The sequence below is a fragment of the Myotis daubentonii genome, chromosome 2 (assembly GCF_963259705.1).
Source record: "Myotis daubentonii chromosome 2, mMyoDau2.1, whole genome shotgun sequence".
In the NCBI taxonomy this organism is placed as follows: domain Eukaryota; kingdom Metazoa; phylum Chordata; class Mammalia; order Chiroptera; family Vespertilionidae; genus Myotis; species Myotis daubentonii.
Window position 1 is genome coordinate 156,666,929 of NC_081841.1, and position 16,715 is coordinate 156,683,643.

Sequence of the window (16,715 nt, forward strand, 5' to 3'; positions counted from 1 at the left end):
GTCACTGTGCAAGTAATTGAATTTACAAAAGCAAAAGAAAAAAAAAATGCATGACTCTTTACCTGAGAAAGCTAGTCTAAAAAGAGACGTGGTTAAATCCTAGAAGAATGTACACAGTATACGTGGGTATAGTATTTTAAAAAACATATTGTTCAGAAATATTACAGAGAAGTTGGTGATTAACCATATCTCTTTGGGGAAAAAAGTGTCAGTCACAGATGAAACCCTCAACAGAGTAAATGAATTTAAATTCAGTCTTGTTGTTTTGAGCTTAGGACCTTCAATGAATTAAAAACAAAGTTTATCAAGTAGGTGAAGGAAAAGAGCATAATGGGAAAAGGAAATTTTAAATAGTGTGCCCTCTATGCAAACAGCAAATTAGTGTGGAATACTCAGGGTATAGTGTCCCAGGAAGAGGAGTGTTGTGGCTAGAATAGATAAAAATCATCTAAAATTTAAAATTACTTTAAATATTACAAGAATTTATTGAAAGATAAAAGTACAGGAGAAAAATAAATCATAATATTGTCTTTATGGAAAGGCAAAGATGGAGGTAGCAAGAATTATAAAATTTGATCCAGAGTCCAGGTGAAAGATGAAAAACTAAAGGAGGTGTCAACATAGATGGTGAGGTGAAGAGATGTATATCCTAGTCACCCATGGGATTGTCTGTAAAAGTGAATGGAGTAAAAGGGAAGTGTGTGGAAGGCAGGGCCATTCTCTGGTTTGTATAAATGGGTGCCATCAATTAAAGTAGGACATTTAGTGGAAGGTTCTATTTTGGAGGAATGAAAGGAAAAAGATAATTTTAGTACTCAGTGTATTGTGTTTGTAGGTCCTATATCCAATATGCAGACACACTTTAAGCAATCATATACTGTTATTTGTATACTAAATGATTGGTGCATGAAATTCATGCATGGCGGGGGGTGGGGGGGAGGTCCCTCAGCCTGACCTGGACCCTCTCGCAGTCCGGGACCCCTTGGGGGGATGTCTGACTGCCAGCTTAGGCCCGATCCCCCAGATCGGACCTAAGCCGGCAGTCGGACAACCATCTCACAATCCAGGATCCCTCATACCTTACTGCCTGCTTGCTCACTCCTTGTCACTCGGCTCACTGCTTCTTAGCACTGCCATGGAGGCAGGAGAGGCTCCCACCATCGCCACTGAACTCATCAGCCATGAGACTGGCTTCTGGCTGAGCGGCCCTCCTCCTGTGGGAGCACACTGACCACCAGGGGGCAGCTCCTGCATTGAGCATCTGCCACCTAGTGGCCAGTGTGCATCATAGTGATTGGTCGTTCTTAGGCTTTTATTATATAGACTAGAGGCCCGGTGCACAAAAATTTGTGCACTGGCAGGGGAGGGGGGTGAAGGGGGTATCTCTCAGCACCACTTGTGCCCTCTCACAGTCTGGGACCCCTAGGGAGATAACCACCTACTGGCTTAGGCCCGCTCCCGGGTGGCAGATGGCAGGCCCGATCCCTTGGTGCCTGCCCAGCCTCCCCTGGTCGCACACACTGCAGGGCCAATCCAGGGATTGGGGCACCACCCCGAATCGGGTCACACACGGGATGCCTGGGCAGGCCAGCCTATCACTGGTGCCCCGCCCGGCTGCCCCAGGTTGGGTCGCACACGGGACACCGCCACCCTGGGTCACAGATAGCAGGCCTGGATGGCGGCGGGGCAGGTGGGATGGCGCTGTCCCACCGTGCCTGCAGTATGAAAATTAGCCTCCATCTTTGTTGGCAGTTAATTTGCATATCATGCTGATTAGCCAATGGGAGGCATAGCGAAGGTACAGTCAATTACCATGTTTGTCTATTATTAGATAGGACTAGAGGCCTGGTGCACACAAATTCGTGCACTGGCGGGAGGGGTGTCCCTCAGCCCCACTTGTGCCCTCTCACAGTCTGGGACCCCTCGGGAGATAACGACCTGCTGCCTTAGGCCCACTCCCGGGTGGCAGAGGGCAGGCCCAATCCCTAGGTGCAGCTGCTGGTAGGGCTCAGAGCAGGGCCGATTGGGGATTAGGGGCGCCGTCCCCTGTCATGCACAGAGCAGGGCGGATCAGGAGGTTGCAATGCTATCCCCAGTCACGCTCAGGGTAGGGCCAATTGGGGGTTGGGGTGCCGCCCCCTGTCAACTCAAGGCAGGGTCAATGGGGAGGTTGCGGCGCCATCCCCTTCACCCACAGAACAGGGCCAATCAGGGGCTTGGGGAGCTCCCCCCGTCACACTCAGGGCAGGGTTGATGGGGAGGGTGCGGCTCCACCCCGTCACCCATAGAGCAGGGCTTATGGGGGGGGTTGGGAGCCACACCCTGTCACACAGAGAGCAGGGCCGAACAGGTTTGGGGAGCTCCCCCCTATCAGGCACAGAGCAGGGCCGATCAGGGGGTTGGGGTGCCTTCCTCTGTAATGAACAGAGCAGGGCGGATAGAGAGGTTTCGGCCCCACCCCCTGTCACACACAGAGCTGCAGGGCAATCAGGTGGTTTGTGCGCTTCCCCCTATCATGCTGCTCCAGGGGCCAGTAGGCCTCGCAACTCCACTGATCCCAGTGCTGGGAGGCCTCACTGCTCAGCTGCTCCCAGTGCTAGGAGGCCTCGCGGCTCCGCTGATCCCAAGTTCGGGAGGCCTTGCGGCTCTGCTGATCCCGGTGCTGGGAGGCATATTACCCTTTTACTATATAGGATAGAGGCCTGGTGCATGGGTGGGGACTGGCTGGTTTGCCCTGAAGGGTGTCCCGGATCAGGGTGGGGGTCCCGCTTGGGTGCCTGGCCAGCCTGGATGAGGGAATGATGGCTGTTTGCAGCTGGTCACACACCCTTCAGGGTGGGGGTCCCCACTGGGGTGCCTGGCCAGTCTGGGTGAGGGGCTGAGGGCCATTTTCAGGCTGGTAGGTGACTGAAGCACCCAACCTCTACTTTTTTTCTTTTCTTCTTTTATTCTGGGATTTATTTACCTTCTATGGCTGTCACTGGAGCTGAGAGCTGGCTTTAGCTCTGAGGCTTGGCTCCAGCTCTGAGACCTCAGCTGCTGATCTGGGTTTGTTTCACTTCTATAATTGAAACACTGTTTCAACTCCAGCTCTGAGGCCCGGCTGGCAGAAAGCAGGTTTCTGGGGATGGTTTAGCTTCTATAATTGCAACATTGTTTCTTAGACTGCAGCTCAGAGCCCAGCAGCGGCAGGCGGGGAACCTTGGCTTCCTCCTTCACTGGAGCTAGCAAGCCTCCTGTTCGCTTCAGCTGCCTGGCTGCTGGCCGCCATCTTGGTTGGCAGTTAATTTGCATATCTCGCTGATTAGCCAATGGGAAGGGTAGCAAAGTTACGGTTAATTGCCATGTTTCTCTATTATTAGATAAGATGGGTGTGAAGACTTGCAGCTTGGAATATAGACTGTGGAGTGAAATGTACATTTAATGGCATATTAAACTAAGCAACTAAATAGGGATTCCTAGGAACACCTACTAGTATAGAGCCAAGAAGGAAGAGTGTTAAGGATAGAAATTCAGAAAACCTAATATGTAAAATGTGCCCAGAGCACTCATTCTATATTATGCACTTAGTTGACTATCTTTTTATTATTTTATAAACATCATAGTTAAAAGAATACCTTGCTTAAATAAATATGACATTTCTATGTAATAAATTCTACATAGAATTGAACTTATTTTTAAAATACCTTAGAGTTATGTGTACACTAAAAGAATAAAAAAATACGTTCAACAAAAAAAGTTTCCAAACTGCATGTATAGTGTCACGTCAATCAAAACCTATAGATATATAAAAGCCTAATATGGACATTGTCCCCTCGAGAGTTTGACCAGGAGACCAGGAGTTCAATCGCTTGCTATGACATGCGCTGACCACCAGGGAGTGGCATGGAACAAAGGAAGGCCCTGGCCAGCAGCTGGGGAAGGGAGGCCCCAGCCGGAAGCCCCCTGATTTCCAGCCAAACCTAGGAGCCCTATCCATGCACAAATTTTGTGCACCAGACCTCTAGTACATAGATATTTATAGAAAATAAGTATTGGAAAAAATATATATACTTATGACATTAAACCTCAAAAATATAAATATGTTTAAAATTTAATTTTAAATATTGCTGTTGAGATTTACTAAAAATATGACCTCAAGTGGCATTAGCAGCCAATTCTTAGTGTCAATACAGAGAAGATGATTCAAAAAAAGACCTCCTCTAAGAATGCATATCTATAATAATAAAAGCATAATATGCTAATGAGACTGGACATCCTTCCAGATTACCTCCCAGATGAAGTCGGGGCTGCGAGGGAAGCCCAGGTCCCAGGTGCCAGAGGGAAGCTGGTGGCGGCAGCCAGCGAACGGAAGGCCTACTCTTGCACGAATTTCGTGCATCAGGCCTCTAGTGTAATCTAATGATTTAAATTGGCCTCTACTTTAACATGCATGTGTAATATAACAATATAAAGTGACCTATAATTTAATCACCCTAGTTTAAGCCACCCACATATCTGACCTGGTCTTTGCCCTTGCTGACCTCCCTCCTTTCCTTACTCTTTACGTTCAGAGCTTATTCTCCATAGAGCAGTCTGAGTGTTAGTTTGCCAGCTGTACTGGTTAATAATGCGGATTTTTTTCAATAGATGGAGTTACACATATCTTGATATATATGCGATTTGATATTAGGCTACTTTGTTGTATTGACAGCAAGCTTCAAAACTTCTTAGGTCAAATTTGCTGAAGGTGTTAACATCATAGATTTTTTTTCACTTAAAAATGTCGACTATCATGCCAAAAAAGAGCATTTGTGGGAAGTTTTAATTCACTACTTTATTTTGAAGAAAAGTGCTGCTGAAAGTTATCATATACTTCTGGAAGCTTATAGTGAACGTGCTACATCTCAAGATACTTGTGAATGCTGGTTTAAATGCTTTAAGAGTGATTATTTTGATATGAAAGACAAAGAACATCCAGGTCAACTGAAAAAGTTTGAAGACCAACAATTACAAGCATTATTGAAGATGCATGTCAAACTCAAAAACAACTTGCAGAAAGATGAAACATTGTACAGCAAACAATTTCCGATCGTTTACGTGCAATGGGAAAGATTTTAAAGGAAGGAAAATGGGTGCCACATCAACTGAAGGAAAGACAAATGGAAAACCGAAAAGTCATCAGTAAAATGTTGCTTCAACAGCATAAAAGAAAGTCTTTTTTGCATCAAATTGTGACTAGTGATGAAAAGTGGGTTTATTTTGAGAATCCCAAATGCACAAAATCATGGGTTGATCCAGGTCAACCATCAACATCGACTGCAAGGCCAAATCGCTTCAGAAAGAAGACAACTCTCTGCGTTTGGTGGGATCAGGAAGGTGTGGTGTAGTATGAGCTTCTAAAACCAGGTGAAACCCTTAATACTGATCACTACTGACAACAAATAATCAATTTGAACTACGCTTTGATAGTGAAACGACCAGAATGGGCTAGAAGACACGGCAAAGTAATTTTGCTTCATGATAACGCACCATCACACGCTTAAAAACTAGTTAAAGACACATTAAAAGATCTTGCCTGGGAAGTATTAACCCACCCACTGTATTCACCAGAACTTGCTCCTTCAGATTACCACTTGTTCTGTTCGATGGAACATGCACTTTCTGAGCAGCACTTGAAAACGTAAGAAGAAATGGAAAATTGGGTCTCTGAATGGTTTACCTCAAAACAAGAAAAGTTCTATTGGGACAGTATCCACATATTACCTGAAAGATGGGGGAAATGTGTAGCTAGCGATGGACATTGCTTTGAATAAAGCACTTTTGATATTTCTCTTCAAATTATTGTGTTTTCTTTGATTACAAAATCCACATTATTAACTGGTACACCCAGTAAAAGTATAATTGGGATTACATTACTCCTTGGCACAAAGCCTAAGGGCCTTATCTTGCATTATTTATAACCATAATTTGGCATTCAACCCCATCTCTGAACTTGACCCATAACTTTCTCCCCTTGTTGACTCTTTTCCAGGGACTTTGATCACTTTCCTAATCTGTGAATATTCTAAACACACTCTTACCCACGCCTTTTGCCTTCGATGTCCTTTCTTATTGAAATGTTTTTGTGTATCTCTGCTAGGAATTGCTCCCTCAATTTATTTGAACCTCAGAATAGTGTTACTTTCTCACATATAAGCTACCCATCTTATCTTAAATGTTAGTTTCTTTCATTTCATGTTTGCTCACCATGCTTAATTTACTTGTATAGCCTTTACTAGCTGGGATATTACATATGAATAAATGTATGTGTATTTGCATATGTTGCTTCTCCCCCTATCAGAATGGAAACTCAATGAGAGAGAGAAAAACTTTATTTGTCTTGTTTACTGGTGAATTATTAATCCTAAAAGAGCAGGTTCTCCAATAAATATTTCTGCACCTGACAAAAAGCTAGTCCTTTTTGGGTGTAGGTGCTTATTAGGAAATGCTAAGAAATTTGCAATAGAAATTTCATAAATGCAAAATTAAAAAGCATTTATCTGCAAACAAGTTACCTGTGGCACGTTAAAGAAATTACTCATGAATTCATCCACCTTATCATTAAAGACTTTGATTCATGAAATCTCAATTGGGTAGATGGGTTTTTTTGTTTTTTAAAGTTTGGTAGGAAAAATAGTGCTGATTCATATCAGAAACTCTTTATTATATAATTTTTTTAACATAAAAGAGCACATGTTTATTTTTTTAGTTAGTAATTAATTTTAGCATGTTGGTCAGACAATGTGTAAAGATACACAATTAATTTTGATTTACATATAAAAATATAAACCTTTATAAAGTATTTATAATTATGAACTTTAGTATCATATTGGAGAAATTTCTGCATATTCAACAGCATGTGTTTTGACTTTCACTTTATATTCATGGAAATTCATGCTATAGCATATTCATAGCATCTAACATGAATTTTAATGAATAATTAGAAATATGAATTCACAAACATTCATTAAAAATTAATTACTCTGTTGGAATGTTAGGAAAAGCACTAACTGTCCAGGCTTAACAGCACATTTCTTTTCCTTATTTTACTTCATTGACCTCCTCTAAAGATGTCTCATTTGCATAACAGAATAATTTTTTTAGGATTATGATCAAATTGCCTCCAGAGAAATTTAACATCACCACATTAAATCCAAAGACTATTTTATGTGACAAACTATTAATATACACAAAATCTACTTTATAAGTAACTGTTTTGAGTAAGATAGGAAAATAAACATTCCTTTATTAATAGTTTTATTTGATGGGAAAATTGGTAACATTTATAGAAACCTGTGGAGAACCAGGTCAGATAGGAGGCAATTTAAAGTGACCTTTGAAATGGTTTATCTTGCTTTTTATTCTCCTATGAAGGAACAAGAACACTCAGGCACTCTATAAAGATGTCTGAGTGATGAGATAATACAGATGAGTCCTTATAAAGACAGAAACAGGTGGAATGTTAAAACACTGAAGAATTCAACTGATAGACAACCAATACCCAAATATAATCTTATTATGGCCTTTACTTCATGATGCCTGGAAAGATAGACAGACCCACGGCCCTCCACCCTTCCCAAGTCAGAGTTTCTACATCCAGAGCAGACTGAAAATTATAGAAAAAAAGTATATGGGTGAATATTATTAGAAAACAGGTGGAGCCCTAACCTATTTGGCTCAGTGAATAGAGTGTCGACATGCGGACTGAAGGGTCCCAGGCTTGATTCTGGTCAAGGGCATGTGCCTTAGTTGTGGGCACATCCCCAGTAGGGGGTGTGCAGGAGGCAGCTGATTGATATTTCTCTCTCATCGATGTTTCTAACTCTATCCTTCTCCCTTCCTCTCTGTAAAAAATCAATAAAATATATTTTTATAAAAAGAGAAGAAAACAGGTGGAATTATATTCTAGCTACAGTCTCCTACTGACTGGTCAGATTAAAAAGAAAAGGTTTGGTAGAAATTTAGTCTAGGTGGGTTCTGTGGTTTTTAAGAGGCAATAAATATATTTTTGTTAATAAAAATATCCAATGTTGGATATAAGGCAAAAGGATGTACTAAATGCCTTCAATATTATACTGGAGCATTGTCTTACAAGACCACGTGGGACTATTTAATTGTCTAAGGATAATTTTCATGTTCTCTTTTTGACTTGTTTTTGACCATTGACAAGAGCCTAGACATGATATGGTTATGTGTTTATTGTATATTTTCCCCAATAAAAATGAAAATGATTTCTGTTTGGTAGAGAGGTAATTCCCAAAGTTTCAGTTTGTCACCCACTAGGATAGGCAACAGTGTTGTCTCTAATTTAATGAACTTATTGTAGCATGTCATCCTTGACTGACTACATAAATCTCCCTTCCTCATTTTTTTTCAACTATCATTACTATGCTACTGATTTTCTCATTAAATACATCTTTAGCATGTTTGAAGCCTATATTTATCAATTATACTTTGACACTACCATGATGGTAAAAGGAGACTATTATTTTAGTAGAAAGGGAATTCTTTAAGTTTCTGCTATAAATGAGAATGTGAGCAGAATAGAGAACTGCTTCCTTAAATTTTTCTTTGTTTGAAGGTACTCTCCTATCTAGATTTCCCTACCTGCCTATAAAGTGTAACCTCCAATGCCTTTTTCTTAAAAAACTATCATACAAATCTCTTAAAATCTTTTGTTCTTATATGATCTATTCTAGCCAAACTAGAATCCTAGATGAACTCAACCAACCACTCTTTTCATGTTTATACAGATGTAGCTGCACACTGCCAGATGCCATAAGGAATGGATAGGCTGAAACCAATGCGCATCCATGGTTACCGATACAAGTACCATAGAAGTCTTATTATGCTTCATCAATCGGTTTGCTCTCCATAATTTTATAAATTCTCAGCAGATGACCTTGCCTCATACTTGGAAAGGAAAAACAATAGGATTGAATTTTTCTCTACTTCTTGATATAAAAACCTACACTGTATAAAACTACCTGACTTTACATAATACTGCATACAGCCTTTGACATTCAGTAGTAGGTAAGTGATTAATATTTCCAGGTTTCCATTGAACATATGGATTTAGGAATACATAATGAGAAATAAGGTCAGTTATTAATAACAGTAAGATACAAAAATATGTAATAGGAGCCAATTGTCTTAAAAGTTAAATAGGAGTATTGCAGAAAATATGAGATTTTAAAATGTGAAATTATTCAGAATTGTTCTCTGTTGTGAGTTTTTTATTATTTTAACTAGTAGCCCTGCGCACAAATCCTTTTGCCAGTAGCTCTCTGCAGGGCTTGGCCGCTCCGCACCTGCTTCCCAGAGGCTCTCTGCGGCCAGGCGTGGAACACTTGCCTCGTCGCCAGAGTGATGCAAGCATTCCGTGCCCCAGCCTGGCCAGAGGCCCCTCCATGGCCAGGTGCGAAATGCTTGTCCCATTGCTGGAGCAACGAGCAAGCATTACCCCCTCGCTGCTCCGTGCCCACTGCCCAGGCTCCCATCCACGGCTGGGGTGGGACACTTGCCTTGTCACCGCAGCGATGAAGCAAGCATTTCTCCAGGCCACTCATGCTGCCCACTCTCAGCAGCCATGCCCCCCCGGGACTGGGGACTCCAGTGAGGCTGAGAGGATTGGGCACCGCCATCTTGTGGCTATGGGTGCTGCCATCTTTGTGATGGAGTGACAGTTAATTTGCATTGTTACCCTTTAATTAGATAGGATTTTCTCTTTTATATTTTGTGTGCTTCAAGTTCTAACAATCTGGATCTTTCAAAAGGTGTTTGTGGTCTACTCAGCTAGTAATTTGCTTTTATAAAACGATGTTATCATGTTTCCTTAGGCTATCTATCAAATAATTCCCTTCATTGAATCTAAAGTTTTTTCTCAGTTCAAAATGTTCTTTTTGTTTTGGGTTGTTTTGTTTTACTGAAAGATTAAAACCAACCAAATAAACACAATTTTTTGTTGACCTTTCCACATATTAGTCTCAACCTAGCTGGAAGTTGATCCTTAATAAGAGACATCATCCCCCCCGCCCCCTCACTCCCCAGGGATATCAAGCTCATTATATGGGAAAACATTTTCCTTTTATCAAGTATCTTAATTCAGTGATCTATGATGGACATATTTTATAAAGTTCACGTAATAAGTAATTTAAGCTGTCAACTGAGAGAAATTTACTTTTATAACTAAGTTAAACTTTTCCCAAAGAATCATTCTTAGGTTTTAACTTCTTAATTTCATATGTTGTGAAGCCTCCTCTGTATTCTCTACCAGTCAGTCACAGAGATTTTCATAAAAAAAGAGAAGTTTAGTAGGTAGAGTTTTAAATTATCCACATTTATGAGTCCATAGATTTTCATAGCAACTAATCTTTCCAGTGTAGCTATTCAAACACTAGTTATTCAAAGAACACTTGGCAGGGTTTTATATTTTAGGGTACAAGTCTAAATGCTAGCAATAAATATTTTAGTAGTTAATGAATGCTTCAAGAATTAAAACATGTATTTCAATTTAAAATATAACTATGCTTTTTAACTTCATCTAAATAATGTCATGTAAAAAGAAATGAACCTAAATAAATTAACGTTATTTTAACTCCACCAGAGTTAATGGAGTTGCGGGGGGTAATAAAAGAAGAAAATGATTTGGAGAGTCAGCAAAAGAAAAACCCCCAGTCTTCCAGAAATTAAAGTGAATTGGGAAGCTATTGTGGCACCTTTCTATTACTGAATTTAAATGATAGATTTCTTCACACATACTGAATTTAAAGAAATGTTACAAAATTATATTTTAAAATAATACTGGATTTTATAAAATGAGATTCAAGAAATCCTAAGATGTTTGACTTCTATGTGGAATTACATATAGTTTGAAATTTTATTCCTATGATTAAAGTGAAAAAGAATACTGACTTGTTTTATTTATTGATTAACCCAATATTTATTAAATACCCAATGTGTCTAAGTTATTATATATTCCAAAGGCTGCCTGTATGATAATGCATAAAATCTATAATAATACATTGATGATGCAAAATGTGCTCCTAAACAAAACTGAGAAAAAATTTGATAATTATAAATGAGGACTTCACTAGGACATCTTGACAGTTAAGAAAATAGTGTAGATGACATTGCCTGATTAAGCAGAAATTGTGTGCTGTTAACACAGCAAGTTATCTATAATAATAAAATTGTAATATGCTAATTAGACCAGACAGCTGAACGACCTTCTGGACCTTATTCTGGACATCCTTCTGGATGAAGCTGCAGCAGCAGTGGCTAAGGCAGAGGTGGTTAGGGGCTATGAGGCAGGCAGGAAGACGGGTTAGGGCTGATCAGGAAGGCAGGTAGGCAAGCGGTTAGGAGCCAGTGGTCCTGGATTGTGAGAGGGATGTCTGACTGCTGGTTTAGTCACCAAACTGGTAGTGGGACATCCTCTGAGGGGTCCTGGATTGCAAGAGGGTGCAGGCCGGGCTGAGAGACTGCCCCCTCGAATTTCCTGTACCAGGCCTCTAGTTAGTTATAAAAGTCATAGTTTGCTATATATTGATTAAAATGTTACAGTGCTGATGCAATATCAGCTCTGTCCTATAATAGAAAACAATAAGTAAATTTATCAAATAGGGATTCAATTTTAATGTGTAAACATTATCTAATCCATCTTTAATGCATTCAAAAATTTATTAATAGATTTTCATAATCACCATCATGTTTAAAAGTTTTTTTAGTTTGAAATCACATTAGATTTACAGAAAAGTTGCAAAGATAATACATAGTTTCTATATACAGTTCATCTAACTTCCATTAATGTTAAAATAACTATGGTACATTTGTTTAAACCAAGAAATTATTATTGGCACATAACTATAAAGTAAATAATAGACTTTCTCAGAATTCATTAGTTTTTCTATTAATGTTCCTTTTCTGTTTCAGGATCCCATCCTGGATTCCATGCTTATTTTTTGGTGGGGTGGGACTGAGTTAATTGTTTTATTTATTTTTGTTTTGTTTCCCAATTACTGTATATATATATATATATATATATATATATATATATATATATATATCCATTATTATTTTATATTAGTTTCAGGTGTACAACATAGTGGTTAGACAATCATACACTTTATAAAGTGTTCCCCTTGATATTTCCAGTAACCACCTGGACCCATGCTGTCTTGATTATATTTGTCTCCTTACTCTCCTCCCCTGGGAATTTATCAGTATTTGATTTTCCTGACCTTGAAGTTTTGATGAGTGCTGGTATTTGTAAAATGTTCCATAGTTGGGGGTTTATCTGGTGTTTTCTTCATAATTGGATTGAGGTAATGGGTTTTGGAAAGAATGTGCAGAGATCAAATATCCTTTTCATCACATCATCTCAGAAGTATGTGATAATCACACAACATTATTAAGGATGTTAACTTTTATTACTTAGTTAAGGTAGTATGTTTCAGATGTCTCCATTGTAAAATTACTATTTCTTTTCTTTACATACTTTATTTTCAGAAGTATGTCACTAAGTCTGTTCCATGCTTAATGGTGAGAGAAGATTAAGCTCTATCCCCAAAAGATGGAGTATCTGCAGATAGTATTTGAAAAAACCTTGCAATAAGAAGTCAGGTTCTTAAAACTACAATGAGGAATCACCTCATACCTGCTAAAATAAGTCAATAAACAACAGGTGATGGTGAAGATGTGAAGAAAAGAGAACCCTAATGCACTGTTGATGGGAATGCAGACTAGAACAGCCACTGTTGAAAACACTATGAAGTTTCCTCAAAAAATTAAAAATGGAACAACCTTCTAACCCAGTGATCTCACTTCTGGGAATATATCCTAAGAATCCTGAACCACAAAACAGTAGGAATATATGCACCCCTAGGTTCCTAGCCGTGTTATTCAAAAAACTCAAGTTCTGGAAACATCCCAAGTGCCCATCAGTTGATGAGTGGATAAAAAAGCTGTGGTACATTTACACCATGCAATACTATCTATATTGTAAAAGCCTAAGCGACAGTTACAGCGTAACAACCAGAACGACTGGTCACTACGATGCACACTGACCACTGGGGGGCAGATGCTCAATGCAGAAGCTGCCCCCTGGTGGTCAGTGCGCTCCCATAGGGGGCGCGCTGCTTAGCCAGAAGCTGGGCTCATGGCTGGCGAGCACTGCGGTGGTAGTGGGAGCCTCTCCTGACCCTGTGGCAGTGCTAAGGAGCAGTGAGCCAAGCAGTAAGGAGCAGTGAGCAGGCGGGCAGTAAGGAGCGAGGGGTCCCAGACTGAGAGAGGGATGTCTGCCTGCCGGCTTAGGCCCAATCTCTGGCCTAAGCCAGAAGGCAGACATCCCCCAAGGGATCCCAGACTGCGAGAGGTTACAGGCTGGGCTGAGGGACCCCTCACCTCCCCCAGTTCACGAATTTCATTCACCAGACCTCTAGTGCAGCTATAAAAAAAGAAGGGTCTCTTACCCTTTGAGACACCATGGATGAACCTGGAGAATATTACACTAACTGAAATAAGCCAGTCAGAGGAAGAAAAGTGTCATATGATCTCACCCATATGTGGAATCTAAAGAACAAAATAAACTGATGAACAAAATCAATCCAGAAGCATGGATACATGGAAGAAACTGAAAGATGTCAGAGGGAAGGGGGTAAGGGGGACTGGATAATAGAAGGTAAAGAGATTAACCAAAAAACATCTATGCTTGGCCTGTGGACACAGACAACAGTGTGGTGAAGGCCAAGGGAAGGTAGAGGGGGACACTGGGTGGAGGTGGGAAAAGGGGTGGGGGAAATGGGGGACATTTGTAATAGTGTCAACAATAAAAATCCTATCTAATAAAAGAGAAAAATGGTAATTGGCGTACGACGATACCCTTTCCATTGGCTAATCAGGGCTATATGCAAATTAACTGCCAACTAAGATTGGCAGTTAACTGCCAACAAGATGGCGGCTAATTTGCATATGTAGGGACAATGCAGGGAGGCGAAAGGGAAAGCAGGAAGAAGCCCCCTGCCACTGACAGTGATCAGGAACCCAGGGGGGAGCTAAGAGCTGGGGGGCAGGGCAAAGGCGGCCCCAGCCATGATCGGAGAATCAGGCGCCTTTGCCGCCCTGGCCAGTGATAGCAGGAAGTAGGGGTGGAGCCAGCAATGGGAGCTGGGCACGGTCGAAGCTGGCAGTCCCGGGAGCTAGGGGTCCCTTGCCTGGGCCTAAAGCGGAGCCCACGATCGCGGGGCCGTTGCAGCTGCGGGTCCCCGCTGCCCGAGCCGGACGCCTCAGCCAGAGGCGTTAGGCCTGGGCAGGGGCGGAGCCTGCAACCGTGGGGAGCTGGGGGTCCCCTGCCCAGGCCTGACGCCTCTGCCAGAGGCCTCAGGCCTGGTCAAGGGGCCGATCCGGTGATTGGTGATTGGAGGGTGATGAGGGTCAACTCCTCTGGCCGAGGCATCAGGCCTGGGCGGGGGGCGGAGCCAGGGATTGGGGGGATATGATGGTCCCCTTGCCCAGGCCTGAAGCCTGGGTCAGAGGCGTCAGGCTTGGGCGAGGGGTGGAGCAAGCAATCAGAGGGAGATGGGGGTCCCTTGCCCAGGCATGATTCCTGGGCCAGATGCCTCAGGCCTGGGCGGGGGCCAGAGCCAGTGATCGGGGGGAGATAGGGGTCCCCTGTCCAAGCCTGACACCTCTGGTGGAGGCGTCAGGCCTGGGCAAGGAGCCTATCAGGCGATCGGAGGGTGATGGGGGTCTACGCCTCTGGCCGAGGCATCAGGCCTGGGCAAGGGGCAGAGCCAGCAATCGGAGGGGTCTGGGGGTCCCCTGCCCAGGCCTGATGCCTGGGCCAGAGGCATCAGGCCTGGGCTGGGGGCAGAACCAGTGATGGGGGGAAATGAGGGTCCCCTGCCCAGGCCTGATGCCTCTGTCTGAGGCGTCAGGCCTGGGCAAGGAGCCGATCCTGGGATTGGAGGGTGATGGGGGTCAACGCCTGAGGGCTCCCAGTATGTGAGAGGGGGCAGACTGGGCTGAGGGACACTCCCCCCACACACACACCCAGTGCACGAATTTCGTGCACCGGGCCCCTAGTAACAAATAAAAAGTCAGGCTCTCACTATCACTCATTACTTACTTTTTAAACCCTGGTATACCTGTAAGGTAGTGTCAGAATTATTAATCTATACTTTTGTCAGCAATGCATTTACCAAATAGACTACCATGTTTCTGCACAATTCTTTTATTGTTAACCTTAGTCTTTCTAGTCAACACACTGTTTTTCAACATACTCAGGTCAGCTCCTTTTTCACTCCACCTCCTGCAGTAAGATTATATCAAGCATCTGTAATACAGTTAGATTAAATTTTTTATTCCATCCTGAGACCTCCAGACATCTGGGTTGATCCTTTTTTAAGAAAAAGTTTAGACATAAATTCACACTTTGTGAAATACATTTTTCTGGTATAGAACAATTACATATATCAAATGATGTATCTAGCACTGGTATCATATAGGGCAGCTCTATCACTCTAAAATTTCTTCTGTGTAAGCCATTTGTCATCAAAACACATTCCACTCCTCCCATCTCTGGTAAGCACTGATCATTTTCTGTTCCTATAGATTTGCCTTTCTGGAATGTTATATGAATGTAATACTACAATCAGTAGCCTTTTGAGTTCTGGTTTATTTCATCTGGCAAAATGCATTTTGTTTGGCCATGTTTTTGTGGGCATCAATATATTTTTCTTTTTATTGTTGAGTAGATATTCTGTTATACAGAGGTACTAGTTTATTTAGCTATTCCCTGTTGAGGATAACTTGGTTGCTTCCAGTTTTTGGCAATTCTGAATAAAGCTGCTACAAATATTCTTGTGAATGTGTTTGTGTTAACATGAGTTTTTCATTTACTTGAATAAACATATATGCACGTGATCGCTTGGTCTATGATGAATTTTATAAAATTATCTAAACTGGCTTCCAAAGTATCTATTCTATTTGGTATTGACACCAGCAATGAATGACTTATTTTTTTCTCTTCATTTATTTCTGTGTTTTTTTTTTAAGACATTATATTCAAGAACAAGATTCTAGCATATTGTTCAAAATTTTCTAATTAAAAAACTCATCATAGTGTTTGTCGATTTCTAATAATATTAATAATCTATATGTATAAACAAATAATATGCAAAGTGTCCCCTCAGGAGTTCAACCAGGAAAACAGGAGTTTGATTACTCACTATGACGTGTGCTGACCACCAGAGGGTGGCACAGAACATGGCTGGTGACCAGCAGCGGCAGTGGGGCACTGAGGGAGCAAGGGAAGGAGGAGATGGGGAGGTGGGGAGGTGGGGAGGCAGGGGAACCTGATTGGCCCTTATTGCTGGCCAGGCCTAGGTACCCTACCCATACATAAATTTCTTGCACCAGGCCTCTAATATTGATAATATTAGAGATTATTTGTTGATTAGTTACCATGTAATAACCACCTTGTTCAATTTGGAGAATACACAAATTTTAAAAAATAATTTTGCAAATTAGTTTACATGGATTGTGTAATTTCATCTCAAAATAGCTCTATAACTGGGCATTATCATAACTATTGTTATCCACTTAAAAATATGTTTTTATTGTTTTGTTCTTGTTTTTAGAGTGAGAGTATGGGAGAGGGAGGGAGAGAAATAAACATCTATGTGAAAGAGAAA